Source organism: Eleutherodactylus coqui, chromosome 3, assembly GCF_035609145.1.
Source record: "Eleutherodactylus coqui strain aEleCoq1 chromosome 3, aEleCoq1.hap1, whole genome shotgun sequence".
Classification (NCBI taxonomy): domain Eukaryota; kingdom Metazoa; phylum Chordata; class Amphibia; order Anura; family Eleutherodactylidae; genus Eleutherodactylus; species Eleutherodactylus coqui.
Window position 1 is genome coordinate 235,082,318 of NC_089839.1, and position 12,988 is coordinate 235,095,305.

At 46.4% G+C, this 12,988-nt stretch overlaps 1 pseudogene; it reads right to left on the reverse strand.

The window, feature by feature from the left end:
* Positions 1-8,708: 8,708 nt before the first annotated feature.
* LOC136622346 (U1 spliceosomal RNA) lies at positions 8,709-8,882 on the reverse strand (annotated as a pseudogene).
* Positions 8,883-12,988: the final 4,106 nt, after the last annotated feature.

Here is a 12,988-nt window from a genome sequence, read left to right on the forward strand (position 1 = left end):
CACAGAATGAATTGGGCAGAAGTGTGGGCCAAGGCCTAGATACTGGGCGGGATGAAACTCTGCCATGTTTGGGCACTTTCATTTCTTCATGTGTAATACTGTCTTTGGGTTTCATGAGATCGCCTATGCTGTGGATGCACAAAGATTTCCCAGCGCGGTGTTCAGCTATCTGACACATACACCGAATGAATTGTGTGGGGACTCATGGATTTCCCATAGCTATGTAACTCACGGCACATTGGGTCAACCAGGTTGAGGCTGGGACAGAGCCTGGCCCTGGGCCTGTTCAAGTGCTTCCCACACAGGGGGTTGTGGGTCCTACCTCGGTCACGGTTTATCGGGCTTATTATGCCACCTCCTCCTTCTGCTTGGGGTCTGGGGATCAGCGCTGGTCGACATGCATTTGCTCTCATGTTACCACAGTTATCTGAGACACTGCTTTGGACCAATCAAAATAAGTGTAACTGATTTAAAGAGACATTCACAGCTGTACTCGCATCCGAGTCCACTTCATGCCCACGATTGCTGAGCGAGTGAGCAGAGGCCGAGGTCCTGGGCGGGGTGAAACTCTGCCATGTGTGGGCACTCTGATTTCTTCATATTTCATACTGTCCCTGGGTTGCAGGGGCTCACCTATGCTGTGGGTGCACAAAAATTTCCCATTTCAGTGTTTTAGCTATCTGACACAAATAAACTAAATGACTTGGGTAGGGCGCAGAGTGCAGATGGCTTTTGCAGTGCGTTGTTCAGCTATCTGACACATACACCGAATGAATTGTATGGGGACATATGGATTTCCCATAACTGTAACAGAAGTTTAGGAAGACCCCTGTAACATTTAAGTGGCAGCAGTATAGGCAGACCCCTGTAACATTCTTGTAGCAGCAGTATAGGCAGACCCCAGCACGATCTCTGTAGTAGAAGTATAGGCAGACCCTTGTGCCATTTAAGTGGCAGAAGTAGAGGCAGACCCCTGTAACATTTAGGTGGCAGAAGTAGAGGCAGACCCATGTAACATTTAGGTGGCAGAAGTAGAGGCAGACCCCTGTAACATTTAAGTGGCAGCAGTATAGGCACACCCCAGTAACATTCTTGTAGCAGAAGTATAGGCAGACCCCAGTAACATTCTTGTAGCAGAAGTATAGGCAGACCCCAGTAACATTCTTGTAGCAGAAGTATAGGCAGACCCCTGTAACATTTAAGTGGCAGCAATATAGGCAGACCCTGAAACATTTATGGAGCAGCAGTATAGGTAGACCACTGTAACATTTACGTGGCAGAAGTATAGGCAGACCCCTTTAACATTTATGCAGCAGCAGTAAAGGGAAACCCCAGTATCAGTTCTGTAGCAGCAATATAGGTAGACCCCAGCACCATTTCTGTAGTAGAAGTACAGGCAGACCCCTTTAAGATTTACGTGGCATAAGTATAGGCAGACCCCTGTAACATTTTTGTAGCAGCAGTATAGGCAGACCCCTGTAACATTTTTGTGGCAGAAGTATAGGCAGACTCCTGTAACATTTTCGTACCAGCAGTATAGGCAGACCCCGGTAACATTTATGTGGCAAAAATATAGGCAGACCCCAATAACATTTTTGTAGCAGCAGTATAGGCAGATCCCTGTAACATTTACGTGGCAGAAGTATAGGCATACCCCTGTAACCTTTTTTGTAGTAGACGTATAGGCAGACCCCTGTAACATTTATGTGGCAGAAGTATAGGCAGACCCCTGTTACATTTACGTGGCAGAAGTATAGGCAGACCCCAGTAACATTTTTGTAGCAGAAGTATAGGCAGACCCCTGTAACATTTATGTGGCAGCAGTATAGGCAGACCCCTGTAGCATTTATGAAGCAGCAGTATAGGCAGACCCCTGTAACATTTATGAAGCAGCAGTATAGGCAGACCCCTGTAACATTTATGTAGCAGCAGTATAGGCAGACCCCTGTAACATTTATGTGGCAGAAGTATAGGCAGACCCCTGTAACATTTTTGTAGCAGCAGTATTCGCAGATCCCTGTAACATTTATGTGGCAGACGTATAGGCAGACCCCTGTAACATTTACAAGGCAGAAGTATAGGCAGACCCCTGTAACATTAATGTGGCATAAGTATAGGCAGGCAGACCCCAGTAAAATTTCTGTAGCAAGAGTGTAGGCCAATCTCTGAAACATTGGGGTACCATGAGTGTAGGCGAAGGCCGGAAAAATTAGTTGGAAAAGAGTATAGGCGAGGGCCAGAAAAAGTAGTGTACCAAGAGTACAAGTGTACCTCTAAAAAAATGTATCAACCGAGAGGGCAGGTGAAACCCAGAAATATTTTTTGAAAGATACAGCTCACTATTGCTTAATTTGTAACAGAGCCTGGAGGCAGCCGTATTAAAAAAATTGGTTCATATTAAAGTAACAATACTTTAGAAACTTTGAAAAATTGTAAAAAAATTGTTAGATGAGCCTTTTGGGCCGCAGAAAAATTGGCAGTTCAGCATGATGACATGTTGTTTTAGGAGGTGCAGTAGCAGGAGAACTAATATCAGAGACAGATTGACAAAGCTAAATGACCCATTTTTCCAGTGATAGAGAAGAGTGCTTTTATCTGCGGTTGCAGCAAAAATAATCTTTAGGTTCCGCTGCTCTCCGCCGGTGGAGAAGAGAAGTCTGGGGAAATCCAGGCTTTGTTCATCTTTATGAGTGTAAGCATGTCGGCACTGTCAGTTGACAGGCGGGTACGCTTATCCGTGATAATTCCCCCAGCTGCACTAAACACACTCTCTGACAAGACGCTAGCGGCAGGGCAAGCCAGCACCTCCAGGGCATACAGCGCAAGTTCGTGCCACGTGTCCAGCTTTGATACCCAATAGTTGTATGGAGCAGAGGCATCACGGAGGACGGTGGTACGATCGGCTATGTACTTCCTCACCATCATTTTACAGTGCTCCCTCCGACTCATCCTTGACTGGGAAGTGGTGACATAGTCTTGCTGGGGAGCCATAAAGCTGGCAAAGGCCTTGGAGAGTGTTCCCCTGCCTACACTGAACATGCTGCCTGATCTCCGCGCCTCCCCTGATACTTGGCCCTCGGAACTGCGCCTTCTGCCACTAGCACTGTCAGATGGGAAGTCTAGCATCACTTTGTCCACCAGGGCCCTGTGGTATTGCATAACTCTTGTACCCCTTTCCTCTTCGGGAATGAGAGTGGAAAGGTTCTCCTTGTACCGTGGGTCAAGAAGGGTGTACACCCAGTAATCCGTGTTGGCCAGAATGAGTCTAACGCGAGGGTCACAAGAAAGGCATGCTAACATAAAGTCAGCCATGTGTGCCAGGGTGGCAGTACGCTAGACATGTCTGTCCTCGCTAGGAAGAGGACTTTCAGGAGGTTTTCAGAATCTGCTAAACCACCAGATTGAAGACGTCGGCCAGGCATGGCATGTGTGTGAGGCTGCCGAGCGCAGAGCCGCCACCAGGTTACTGCCGTTGTCACACACGACCATGCCCGGTTGGAGGCTTAGCGGCGAAAGCCAGAGGTCGGTTTGCTCTTTCAGACCCTGCAACAGTTCAGGGGCCATGTGTCTCTTGTCACCTAAGCTGAGTAGTTTCAGCATGGCCTGCTGACGCTTGCCCACTGCTGTGCTGCCGCGCCGCGCCACACCGACTGCTGGCGATGTGCTGCTGACACTTCTTAATTGAGAAGTAGAGGTTGCGTAGGAGGAGGAGGAGGGGAAGGGTTTAGAGGAGGTGGCATAGACCGCCGCAGATACCAGCACAGAGGAAGGACCCGCTATTCTTGGTGTGGGTAGGACGTAAGCGGTCCCAGCCTCTACCAAATTCACCCAATGTGCCGACAGGAAGATATAGTGGCCCTGTCTGCCAGTACTTGTCCACGTGTCCGTGGTGAAGTAAACCTTCCCTGTAACCGCGTTGGTGAGGGCACGATTTATGTTGCGGGAGACGTGCTGGTGTAGGGCTGGGACGGCACACCGGGAAAAATAGTGGCGACTGGGGACCGAGTAGTGCGGGACCACCGCCGCCATCATGTTTTTGAAAGCCTCCGTTTCCACAAGCCTGTACGGCAGCATCTCCAGGCTGATTAATTTGGAAATGTGCACATTTAAATCTTGTGTGTGCGGGTGCGTGGCGGCGTATTTGCTCTTTCGCTCCAACGCTTACGCTAGCGACAGCTGAACGCTGAGAGACATTGCTGGATGGGGTCGAGGACAGTGGAGGTGAGGGTTTGGGTGCAGGCCGAGAGGCCTCGTGCCTGTGTCTTGAGAGGGGGGTTGGATCTGTGTGGCAGGTTGGGGCACAGGGGAAGAGGCAGTGGTGTGACCCGAAGGCGGTGAACGGCCTTCGTCCCACCTTGTGGGGTGCTTGGCCATCATATGCCTGCTCATGGTGGTGGTGAGGCTGGTAGTGGTGGCTCCCCGGCTGATCTTGGCGCGGCACAGGTTGCACACCACTGTTCGTCGGTCGTCCGCGCTCTCACTGAAAAACATCCACACCTTTGAACACCTAGCCCTTTGCTCGGAGACTTGGCGCTAGGGGGTGCTTTGGGAAACAGTTGGGGGATTCTTCGCTCTGCCCCTGCCTCTACCCCGGCCACCCCACTGCCTCTTCCAACCTGTCCTGGTGCTGCACTTGCCTCCCCCTCTGAAGACCTGTCCTCAGTAGGCTTAGCAAACCAGGTGGGGTCAGTCACCTCATCGTCCAGCTGCTCTTCCTCCAAATCCTCTGTGCGCTCCTCCCTCGGACTTACTGCCCTCACTGATAGACAACTGTGTCTCATCATCATCATCCTCCCCACCTACTGAAAGCTCTTGAGACAATTGCCGGAAGTCCCCAGCCTCATCACCCGGACCCCGGGAAATTTCCAAAGGTTGGGCATCAGTCACGACAAACTCCTCAGGTGAGAGAGGAGCCATTTTTTCCCACTCAAGGCAGGGACCGGAGTACAGTTCCTGGGCGTCTGCCTGCTCCTCAGAATATGCCATTTTCATGGAGTGAGGAGGCTGGGAGGAAGGAGGAGCAGCAGCCAGAGGATTCAGAGTTGCAGCAGTGGACTGCGTAGAAGACTGGGTGGCAGATACATTGCTGGATGCACTTTCTGCCATCCACGACAGGACCTGCTCACACTGCTCTGTTTGTAATAAAGGTCTATCACGTGGACCCATAAATTGTGATATGAAGCTGGGGACCCCAGAAGCTTGCCTCTCTCCTAATCCCGCAGCAGCTGGCTGTGATTTACCTGGAGCAGGAACTCGGCCTGTGCCCACACCCTCACTTGGACCTCCACGTCCTCGTCCACTTCCACGTCCACGACCTCGACCTCCACCCCTACCCCTCATTATGGTGGATTACGAATAGAGCAGGGACCAAATAAATTACCCCACTCTACAGCACTAACAACTGGGCCTTAATTCACCGCACACAGAGACTTGTAGATAGCTGAGGCTCTATGCTGTGACTAGGAAAAAGTAACCCGCTCTCTCGCGCTGATACCTTTGGGTAATTTACTGCTCGCAAAGACTTGTAGATTATAGAGGCTGTGTGGAGTGGGAGAAGACTGTAAAGCCAGTGGATAGTGCTGGTAACTGCGGCGATCTCAACCTCACCAACGGAAATGGCATTGTGGGACGCTCTGCACAGCGACTGAGCTTAAATACTTTGCAGTGGCCCCGGTAATATTACAGTACTGTTTAGCGGTGAGACTGCGGTCTAATTCACTGCAGACAGAGAACTGTATAAATAATCAAGGAATTATTTGCGTACACTTTCACGCTGATAGCGGTATTGTAACGCTAACTCCAGACATAAAAAAATAATATGGAAGTCTGCAAACAGGCCTAGCTGTGAAATAGTGAAGCACTACAACTCCCAGCAGGCACCCAGTAAAATTGAGACGGTGAGATGCAGCCCAACGAAGGAGAAGGTTTTTTTTTTTGTTTGAAAAAGAATATAGGCTGTATACTGTCTATATCACTTTCCCTCTACAAGTGGTTGTGTTGGCCCTACGCTGTGCATATAATTCACTGCAGACACAGACCGGTGTAAATAATTATGGAATAATTTGCGTACACTTTCACGCTGACAGCGGTACTGTAACGCAAACTGCAGCCAGAAAAAAATTATACGGAAGGCTGCACACAGGCCTAGCTGCGTAATAGTGAAGCACTACAACTCCTAGCAGCCACCCAGTAAAACGCACACGGTCAGAGGTAGCCCTAAGAAGGACCGTTGGGCTTCTTGTAGACAGGATCCTACACTGCCACTGTCCCCATCTCAGCAGCACTTTCCCTATACTCTGTATAATTGACTGCAGACTGAGAACGCTATAGCTGTAATAGCCTGCACAGCCCGAGATTTAAAAAAAAAATTTGTGCAAAACTTCTCCCAGCAGCCACAACAGTAATGCACATGGTCAGATGTGGCCCTAAGAAGGACCGTTGGGGTTCTTGAAGACAGGAATCCTACACTACCACTTTCCCTATCTCAGCAGCACTTTCCCTAATCTCTCCCAATGTGTGTCTGAGGCGAGCTGCGGGCGGGACCGCTTTAAATACTCAGCGGTCACTTGATCTCGCCAGCCACTCACTGCAGGGGGGTGGGATAGGGCTGGCACGTCACTGGAGGAAGTGGTAATGCCTTCCCTGCATGTCTATTGGCTAGAAAATGGCGCTAAACATGCAGGGAAGGAAATGGAATTGACTCAAGCACTGCATGGTGCTCGTCTCGAGTAACGAGCATCTCGAGTACCCTAATGCTTGAATGAGCATCAAGCTCGGACGAGTGTGCTTGCTCATCTCCACTGTCCCACGCAAATCTGATAGCAGACTCCTTCCGCTCCTATATTAGCATCTTATATAATTTAAAAGACGGCGCCCAGACGGTTCAACCTAGTAGCCTAAGCATACCAACTTTCCTAAAAAATCAAATCTTCCCAAGATCTGTCCTTCAGGCTGAACCTATGGACAAGCAGTTCACATATTCTGAAAGAGTAGAGATTTCCTCCCTCAAAAACCAAAAATCCCCTGGTCCTGACTGCTTCTCAGCCAAATACTATAAAAATTTTGTGACAACACTATCCCCATATATCGTTAAATCCTTTAACATGGCATTAAATCAGGGAAACTTTCCTGAAGAAATGCTTCAGGCTACGATAGTAGCGTTACCTAACCTGGGAAAAGAACCTAATGAACCCACTAACTGTAGGGCCAATTTCATTATTTACCACAGACATAAAAATTTACGCCAAGGTGCTGGCGAGTAAACTCTTGAAAATAATCCCTGTCATCGTTCACTTCGACCAGATAGGCTTTGGTATGCGCAGGCAGGCCTTGGATAGCACGAGAAGAATCCTGAATCTCATGCACTCAGTTGAATTCTCCAATTTGCCTTCAGCAATGTTGGCCCTTGATGCTGAAAAGGCTTTCGATAGGATGCGCTGGTGCTTTGGTTTTGGAGAAGGAGCAATACATGCCATCTGGGCCCTGTATTCAAACCCTTCGGCGAGGGTGCTGGTTGATGGTACTATATCAAAACCCTACGCCATAACCAATGGAACACGACAGGGATGTCCGCTCTCACCGCTGTTGTTTGTCTTAACCATAGAGCCGTTAGCTGAAATCATAAGATTTTACATGGGAATTAGGGGTATTTCTTTGGGCTCACGACAGGACAACATCGGCTTATTCGCCGATGACATAATCCTGATGCTGTTAAGACCTTTGGAATAATGGGGGTTACTCAACAGATACTTGATCAATTTAGTAAAGTATCTTATTATAAACTCAATGTGGGGAAAACACAAATGTTAGGCCTAAATTTATCTAGAGATCTTAAAACCACCATCCTATTGAAATTCCCTTTCAGCTACCAGTGACCTTAATCCCTCCCCTTGCTGATATAGAAAAAGATAACTTCCTTCCACTGATGGCATCCTTACAAAAGGAATAGGACCGCCTCTCCAAACTTTACCTGACCTGGTATTGCAAAATAATGACAAATAAAATGAAAATTTTATCTAGATTATTGTATGTTTTTTTAAGGCCCTACCGGTACAAATATCTAAATTTACCTTGGCTAAATTGCAAAGGCAGGTGTCTGAGTTTATTTGGTGGGGAGGGGGTGGGGGGGGGGGTGGAGGCCTTGTCTAAACGTTTCGATCATGGCTTTGCACAGCAAGCATGGAGGTGTAGATGTCCCCAACATAGAAGCGTATTATAAATCTACTCTATTAAACCAAGTAAAATTTTGGATAGACAATAGAAACAATCTCTGCTAGAGACACTTATTTCATTACTATATGCGGCGTCTCTTACAGCTATGCCAGAATATGCAGAAATAAAATTGATAACCTAGGGTATATCTCCTCCCATGATTGCTACAATTGAGGCACGGCAATCCCTTACCCACATGCTGAAGTCTAATAATTGTCTTCGCAAACCCACATTACCTATAGGAACCCTAGGTCATCTAACACCAAACTTGAAATTGTTGAATTGGAGGACAAGAGTGATACTAAGAGTAGATGATCTTGTTTCTATGCACCAAGTGAAACATTTTGAACAGCTTCAAGTAGAGTATTATGCGCCAACAAACAACAAATTGAAATTCTTTATGATCAACTCCTTTCTTAGGAGAGTTCCCATACATACATTGGAAATCCCCAACAAAATCATAAGCAATTAAACACAATACCAGGACCTGCAAAAACTGAAAGTAGATGGTTTTATTTTTATTTTTTTGTCCCCCACTACCACAAATTATGCAGTCGAGTTCCCCCATTTGGGGAAATCGCAGGGGTCAGCACACCCGGAGTGCAATGGATGAGCCTCACCCTGGGAGAACCACCTTAGTGATCATGGTATCTCCCCTGTCAGGTAAGTATTGACTAGATGGTTTTATGACAGATTGACTGACAACTACAAACCAACGAAAAGATCACAAATGCATAATTGGGAAAGAAATGGGGGAAAATTCTCTATGGAGACATGGGGAAAGGCTTTTAAAGGGGCAATACAAAGGGGGGCAACTATTTTAGAGACACAATTAAAAATCCAGATGAGATGGTATTACTCCCTTTAACTTCTAGTAACCACATGAAGAAAGGAGATTGCCTATGCTGAAGAGAATGTGGACAGAAAAGTTCTTTAATGCACACATTCTGGGTATGTCCAAAATTACTCACATTTTTGGGGGGGGGGGGGGGTGTATTTAATTTGCTTCAGGAGATACTTAAAACAAACATACCAATGAACCCCAAATTGGCTGTGCTGTTGATAAACCTGGATGATTTTCCTTGGCCAATCAGATATCTAATCGGCCACACTCTCATGATGGCTAAGACAATTATTGCAAAACATTGGAAGTCCTCTCTACCTCCAACTTTCGAGGAGTTTGTGAACCATGTGGCAGAACACTGTATATTTGAAAAATGGATGGCTTATTGTGCAATTTTTTTATCAGAAATATTTAGAGGTGGAATTTGTGGATAATATACTACAAAAAATGAAGTGTATTTTCTTCAAAGATGCATGCCAAGTTAATGTTAATGTTACTATTTGTTGACATGTTGTCATTAATGTCTTTCTGCCTTGAAAAACAACAAAATTATTTCTCTTCAAAGGAGAATAGGGGAATAATTAAATTGATTATACTACACTGTAACTGTAGCATTTCTTATGTATAGAGCATCATATCATGGCAACTATAGAAACAGATGTATGACCTTTATTTTCTCCTATGCCTCTTAAAAAAAAATTGAGATCACATGATTCTAGCCGACTCATATATACTGTGTGTGTGTGTGTGTGTGGGGGGGGGGAGTTGGCAGGAAGAGGGGGGCTACATAATAGCACTAGAATTGTCTACATCAGCACCCAGCTATGCTTTACAGTGATTAACTTCATGTTATCATTATTAACCTTTTAGTGACCACCTATACATGTTTTTATATTCTGGGTATCTAGGCTTTATTCTGTAGGGCAATGTGAAAACATGCTGGCCTTGTAGAATAATGCTGCGGGGTTAGAGAGTTTGGCAACTCCCTGCTATTGGCAACCGAAGGTAGTCGACAGCTTGGAGCTGTCACCGGGGGCCTGGTCCCTGGTCTCATGATCGTTGTTTTTTAACTTTCTTGACCACCCCATAGTGTTTTTATGTTCTGCTTTAGTGGGCTTTAATCCACAGGGCCATAAAAACATGCTCGCTCTGGGGATTAAGGCCACGTGGGCTGAGGACATGAGAGTTTTATGCTGTCAGCTGCTAGCGGTAGCCAGCAACCTGGAGCTGTCATGGGGGGCCGGGATATTTGAACCCCGGTCACAAGATCGGCATTATCCAATGGATAACGCTGATCGCATATAAGTTAATATAAAGTTTAAAAAGGTAAAGTTTCAGGACCCATGAGGGGAGCTGAGATTACTCAACCCCTTCCCCTGTGATGTCCTGCGGAGATCTGGTCCAGAAATGACCTGACAACGCCTTCTGCGTATGCGCACCAGAAATATTCCAAAATTTGAAATCTCCTGGTTCTTGGCTACTGAAGGTAGCCAGGAAGAAGGAGATATCACAAGGGACTGCACTTGCCATTATCCAATGGATAACAGCAATCATAGAAAAGTGAAAAAAAAATCAAAAAAAAAGTTCGGAACCATGAGGGGAGCTAAAACTACTCAACTCTGTCCTCCGTGACGTCCCGCGGTGATCTGGACTTGCCCCGGGCTTCTGTGCACGAGATTTTATGGGGGGGGGCTGCGGAGAGTGGTTCCCAGTCACGTGATTGCCGTTATCCACTGGATAACGGCAATCACGTAAAAGTTTTTTAAAAAGTTGAAGTTTCATCTCCCCTCACCAATGCCCTCAGTGAGGGGAGATGTAACTTCTTACTGGAGGCCTCCGCATTTGAACCCCGATGCGATCCTCCTCCATGGACCTTCCCCGGCATCTGCGCACACGCTCACCAGCAAGTTTTCGGACGCATGTGCAGGAGCTGGGGAGGGCCTGGGAAATTTAAAATCTCCTTACTCCCAGCTACCAAAGATAGCCTGGAGCAGTGACCAGTGGCTTCATTGAGCGGTCCCCGGTCATGTGATAAAAAGGTAGCGATCTACCTTAGGCTAGCTCACAAGAGCGGATAGGAATTGCGGATTCCGCAAGCGTTTGATCCGCAATAATACGCAGATCAATTAAATGCATTGGAATACACAATTCCGCTCATATTAGCAAGTCGGAAATATGTAACCCACCCACAGAAAACAGAAAGCAGCATGTTCTATTTTACCATGGATATCTGCAACATAGAGTCCATTATACTCTATGGTCACAGATATATTTGCAGCCCATACACAACTACATCGTGTACAGGCTGTGGGTACCTGCATCATCCCGGGACAGCATGGGAAATATAAACAAAAAAAGATGTACTGCGCATGACCACCAGTGTGCGTACGTAGTTATGCGCAGTACATTACGCGGCCATATGCAGGGCCTCCACAAGCGGATTCTACATATGATCATGTGAGCCCGGCATTATTCAGATTGCTACCTGTAATACATAATTTACAAGAAGCACCGGTAACGCTCGCCTTCCTGCAGTTCCAGGAGAAGCATGTTGAGTGCCTTCTATTTGAAACCTCTGTACATCAACAAGCTTAGAAAGCCGTACAGAGTGCCACTTTTTAAACCCCATCCCTGATGCTGAGATCAAGAAATACCCCCCAAAAAAGTGCCACTGAGGAGGGATACCCGGTTTTATTGCCCCATGTGCCCATTCCAACCAGGCCTCCATAATCACCCCTATCTTCGGACACACCAACACAGTTTACATTATTACTTTTATCTAAGATTTAGAGAATGCCAAAAAGGTGGGGGAGGGTGGAGGATTAATTTAGGGAGTCCTTTTTTTTCTGCACAAGTGTGCATTGGGGCCTGGAATTTATTTAGTTGTGCCCTGAAATCCAATGGGTGTTCCCTCCATTATAGGCCTAGCCATGTGTCCTACAAGTAGATTGGGGCTACAATTGATATGTTTCTGAGCACAGGACAAACAGGGGTATCCATTTTGGGGTGAAAGTCTTCATTCATGTGTGCTGCAAAAAAAAAAAAAAACAGTTTTGACACAATTGCAAAAGCAAATGAAAATCATTATTTTTTCCTTCTGCTTGGCTAAGATTCATTCAAAAACTGTTGGGTCAAAATACGCAGATAATGGGGTCATTTGTGGCTGTCCTCTGTCATTTTGGCCGCTCAATAGCTCTACAAGTGCACCATGGGGCCTAAAACACCTTCAAGCCAAATGTCTGTTCTGAAAGCCAACTGCTGTTCCTTTTGGTTTGGGCCCTGTTGTGCATATAGGCATAATATTAGGGACACAATGGGTATGTTTCTTAACACAGGACAGGCAGGAGTATCCACTTTGGGGTGCAAGTCTTTATTCATCTGTATGCTGTACAACAAAAAAACCTATTTAAAATGACACAATTGGCAAAAAAAAGAAAAGTGTAACTTTTTCCTTCTGCTTTGCTTAGATTTAATCAAAAACGGTGGGGTCAAAATATGCAATACACTCCTATATGAATTAGTTAATTTTGCAAAAATCTGTGGGGTCAGAATGCTTAGTACACACCTAGATAAATTGGCTAAGGGGTCCAGATTTCAAAATGGGAGCATTTGTGGGGGGCATTCTATCGTTTTAGCAGCTTAAAGGCTCTACAAGTGTGCAATGGGCCTGGAATTTATCCAGTTGTGCCCTGATAGCCAAAAAGCGTTCCCTCTCTTACAAGCCTAGCCATGTGTCGATGTGCTGGTTCTCCACAGTTTTGGCCACTCAAGGGCTCTACAAGTGTGCTATGGGGCTCGAAACACCTTCAAGTAAAATGTCTGTTCTGAAAGCCAATGGCTGCTCCTTTTAGTTTGGGTCCCATTGTGCATACAGACATATGACTAGGGACACAAGGGGTATGTTTCTGAATACTCGACAAACAGGGGTATCCA